Raw genomic sequence first — 5098 nt, forward strand, 5'->3', positions numbered from 1 at the left:
GAGGGGGAAACACAATATGATCCAACTATATTAACAAAGCTCGCGATACATCAAGATCATGCCAAATCAAGAACACGAGAGAGAGAAATTAAACAGATAGCTACTGGTACAAACCCTTAGCCCCGAGGGTAGACTACTCCCTCCTCATCATGGTGGCCGCCGGGATGATGAAGATGGACTCCGGTGATGATTTCCCCCTCCGGCAGGGTGCCGGAACAGGGTCCGGATTGGTTTTTCGTGGCTACATAGGCTTGCGGTGGCGGAACTTCTGATCTAGGGTTATTTATGGGTTTTTTGTATTTATAGGATTTTTGGCATCGGTCTCACGCTAAGATGGGCCTCGAGGTGACCCCAACCCACCAGGACGATCCAGGCCCCCCTGGCGCGCCCCGGTGTCTTGTGGGGCCCTCATGGCTCTTTTGGCCCTCCCACGAAGCTTCTAGTTCTCTTTTCTTCCAAAAAAATTGTCAAAAAGTTTCGTTGCATTTGGAGAACTTTTATTTCTGCACAAGAAACAACACCACGGTAGTTCTGCTGAAAACAACATCAGTCCGGGTTAGTTTCACTACAAAAAAATACACTTCTGTGGTGATACATGTTTGTCACAGTAGGTCACGTTTTTTTCATGCATGTACATCCATGACGATTTGATGACAGAATCAAGATAGTCATACCTGTGCTGTCATAGAAATGTTCCACGACACTACCAAAATTATCACTACTAGGAAAAACACTACCAGTACCATAGGTTTTTTGCATACCAGTAGCATGGGTTCCCGCGCTACTACTACGACGCTACAGCTAACTTTTAGCAGTAGCGTGTTTTTTACCCCGTGCTACAGCTAAAAAAGTTAGTAGTAGCGCGGTGCCACCCACGTTATCACTATTCCACACCTACTCTACTGATATCTAAATACTAGTAGCGCCCCATTTACACCTATGCTACTACTAGCCAAGTACTAGTAGCGCCACATTTTACCCCCACGCTACAACTAACTAACTAGATTTTTTTTGAAGTCAGATGCAGTATTCATGGATGGAAATCAAGACACGTCCAGTGCAAATAAACTAAGTTCACAGAACCATCTTAGCACTTGCAGCATTCATGGATACAGCATTCAACATCTCAACTCGAGATCCCATTAAACATCAGATGCAAACAACTAGACCACTTCTCTAGATGTATCTACCAAGGCTAGGAGTTCAAACGCCGGTGGATCCGAGCACTCCCTCCCGCCGGACGGTGGCGTCGAGGTCCTCCACCTCGGCGACCTCCGGCGTCGCAATGACCTGGACAATCATCTGTGCGGCGTGGTCGCCGGGCTTCACGATGAAGTCTGCCTCCGAGTGGTTGAATAGCACGACGCCCACCAGGCCGCAGTAGTCCACGTCGATCACCCATGTGCCCACGACGAGGCATGTAAGATTTACCTGAGTAGCATCAGCATATCCTCTGATCCTTGCAAGAACTTAAAGGCCAAGGTTCTTAGCTTTCTCCCCTCTGACTAGCACAAGTCCAGTAGCACCATCGATGTACATTGAATAATTAGAATGGCACTAGAGTTACACTCAAAGTAAACATTGCTTTGCATAATTTATATTAACCACGGAGAAAGCCTAAAAAATGAACTACAAAATAATCTAGCTTCACAACACTCTTAAGATGATACATTTACTACTAAAGATATATAACATAGTGTGGCTGCATACTGCATACAGAAGGTAGTTTGATCATGTAAAAATAAAGCTACAATGCTACACTAAGAAGTGTCAGAATTCTGAATGGCAAGTGCCACATTTTCCATGCACTTGCAACAGGTTTTTGTATAAAGTCAGCCCAATAGCATGATGTAGCATTTCTATATGCATGCTGAGTTTACAGTTCTAATTCAGCAAAAATAAATAAATGGTTATGCTATGAATTCAAAAGTTTGCTTCAAATCTATCCATTTTGCGCATGACTTTAGAGTATCGACCGGAGAAATTGATAGTACTGACAAAAGCAAGAACAGCTGAACATCCTATAACATGTCTACAATGGCACGTGAATTGACAAGAAAGTACGGGTAGATTTACTATCCAAAACAATGATTTAATCTAAGCAAGAAACAGCAAAGTTGAATTCAAAAGGCCTACACTATGAATTTAGAAGTTTGCTCCAAATTCGACGCACAAAAATTCCCTGGTGACTATAGATGAAAGTTTTTCTGATAGAACTATTTGTATTTTGGTGTGCCTAGAGTTACATGAATGATGTGCAAGCAAGCATGCCAAGGTGTGTAGACCATCCATGAATAGGCAGTAAGGCAGCGCGGAAGAACAAAGGCACCAAGTAGCTAAAGTAGAATGGAACAAAATTTCACCACTCTTGGACAAACTAATTAACGGACATATTTTTGACCTTTAAAGGGTACCAACTCAAGCCCAAATATGTGGAGTTGGATGCTTTGTGAATGACGCACAAATTTGTTCCCTCGATATGTCAAGCACTATCATGCATACCAGAACTAGTATAATAAATAATAAATAAATAATTAGCCGGTCATGATTGACAAAGAGATTTCAGCTGGGATTGCGATCAGGAGGATGCAAGGGATGACAGGGAGATTTCAGCTGAGATCCACGAGCTTACTGACAATGTATAATGTACTTCTGCAATTTAACATCAGTTTTAAGCTGAAGAAAATTACTTCAGGTTTCATGGTGGTCTGAAATATTGCGTCTAGTGTGGTCATATAGTGAACTTATAGATGTAGATCAAGCCTTTGATTCATATATCTAGCTATGCATAATCTCAGATTTTGGTTCCCGAACAATCTTGTGATGTTATGTACCCGACCTTGAAATCAAAAATTCTAATTTATTTCCTTTCCCACATTCTTGCCAAGCTGCTGCTTTTTAGATCGGCTACAGGCGTAGTGTTTTTGTACTAAACTAGATACAGGCGTAATGGCGCACCAGATTACAGAGGGCGAGTGTTGGCGTCAATATGCAAAAAGCTACCTCTGTCTCGTAGCGTGGAAGAGGCTGAAGCACGAGCTGCCCTCATCGGCCTTCAGACAATGGCCAAGTACTTTAATGGAGAGGTGGCTCTTGAGATGGATAACAAAAATATCACAACAGAATTGTCCTCTCAAGCCCCAACTCGATCCCCATGCTATGGCCTAATTGTGGACATTAAGAAGGCAATGACTGCTTTCGCTGTCTGCAGCGTTCGATGTGTGAAGAGGCAGAGCAATGTCTTGGCACAAGGTTTGGCTGCGCTGACCAGGACCACAGGCGACCAAGGGATGATCTTAGATGTCCCGCATAGCTTACAACCTCTGATGATATCTGAATGTAATGCGCTCTCTGAGTAGAAAGTTTCTACTCTGATATAAAAAAAGAATATTTGGGCAGATGGCGAGGGAGAGGGAGGGGCCGATCTGGGGACGGCGGGAGCATGCATACCAGAACTTGAACTCCGGGAGCCTCCTGACGAAGTGCTTGAACTCGCCAGATCTGCGGTTGGGGAGGGCGTGCCCGTCATGGGCCACGGACGGGTCGAGCTTGGGGTCGACCATGGGGGAGAGGAAGCCGATGAGGAGGTAGATCCCGAGACGACGACGGCGACGACGAGCGTGCCGGTGTGGGCGGTGGCAGCGGCGACGAGCGTGCCGGCGTGGGCGGCAGCGGCGGCGGCGAGGAGATCGTGGGGGAGAGTAGCTCGACCGAGGGGTGGGGTGAGATTGGTGAGAGAGAGTTTTTTTAGGTTTCGCGAGAGAGTTTGGTGGGGTGGGAGTGGATGGTGCGGCGGTGGACACGCTCGTAGTAGCGTGGGTCTCTCACCTGCACTTTCGCTATTCACTTAGTAGTAGCGCTGGTTTTATAATCTGCGCTATTACTATGTTTTGTCAGCTTGGGATATATACTAATAGCGTGTGTTTTTTTGGCAGGCGCTATTAGTAATTAGCAGTAGCGTGGGTTAATATAGCGCGCTACTAGTAAGCGTCTACCTATACGCTATTTCCTAGTAGTGTATCATTACGGAAGTGCCCACTTCCATCACGATAAATCGCGCGTCATAGAAGTGCCTTTGTCAAGGGTGATCGACACGTGGCATCCACTGTAACGGGTCACCGGTAAGCTATCAGGTCTGGTTTTGGATCCGATAACCCGTTAACAGCCTGGACCAATGGCGTTTTTCCACGTGTAAAATTCTCATTGGCCGAAGGAAACACGTGTCAGCTCGTCATTGGGTCAAATAGGCACCTATGATATGTCGACATGTGTGACAGCCCACCACTAGCCCATTTAGCTTACAAAGGCCGGCCCGTTTGCCTTGGTCAAAAGTTAGCGGGCCGGCCCATGAAAAGTCTGTTAACGGTCTGTTCGCAAATAGCCCATTTTACGGCCCGATAACTCACGGCCCGTTAGGGCCTTCCCGAAATCAGCCCAACAGTGTCATGTGGGCCGTCGAATATAACACCAGTCCGTTTCACTTTCGGCCCATGTATGGCCCACAACGTCTTTCTGCCCATATGAGGCCTTTCGTATCTTTAGGCCCTTTAGTGGCCCACGGCGACTCTAGCCCATAATGAACAGTAAATTTCTTTGTACCTCGATTACTTCCATCCCGTTACTGGCATGTTTCCCTAATGGGCCAAATTCGGCCCGTGGCTAGAATCGGCCCGTTTGTGGCCTGTTAACCCGTTGCGCCATTTCCAGCCCCTCCTATATTCTGGCCCATTAACGACCTGTTATGCATGTGACAGAATTAAGGCTTTGACGTCTTCCGGCCTGTTAACGCCCCGTTACCGTGCTGGCCCGATACCAGTTAGGCCCGTTTACGGCCCATGTGCACCCATTTATCCAACGGCCCGAGGCCCACCGATTCTACGGCCCGTTGGAGGACCATTTATCCGACGGCCCATAGGAGGCCCATGGATCCTACGGCCTGTAGCAGGGTCGAGGTTACCATGGTCTATATATGGCCCAATGGTTGTTGCGGCCACTAACAAACTAGGGAAAAAGAAGTCTAGGAAATAAATAAGCCCGAAACTAACGCTAGGCTATTAAGGCAATTGCACAGATTACATCCACTGGGCATCAAAGTTCG

At 46.6% G+C, this 5098-nt stretch overlaps 1 long non-coding RNA gene across 2 annotated transcripts; it reads right to left on the minus strand.

The window, feature by feature from the left end:
* Positions 1 to 1053: 1053 nt before the first annotated feature.
* LOC123145479 (uncharacterized) lies at positions 1054 to 3820 on the minus strand. Of its 2 annotated transcripts, none has more exons than XR_006472302.1 (2): positions 3451 to 3820; positions 1054 to 1501 (listed from the first exon to the last, which is right to left on the minus strand). It is a non-coding gene; the product is annotated as an uncharacterized lncRNA (long non-coding RNA). The 2 variants fall into 2 exon arrangements; XR_006472303.1 differs by having other exon boundaries at positions 1054 to 1505.
* Positions 3821 to 5098: the final 1278 nt, after the last annotated feature.

The sequence above is a fragment of the Triticum aestivum genome, chromosome 6D (genome assembly GCF_018294505.1).
Source record: "Triticum aestivum cultivar Chinese Spring chromosome 6D, IWGSC CS RefSeq v2.1, whole genome shotgun sequence".
Lineage (NCBI taxonomy): Eukaryota > Viridiplantae > Streptophyta > Magnoliopsida > Poales > Poaceae > Triticum > Triticum aestivum.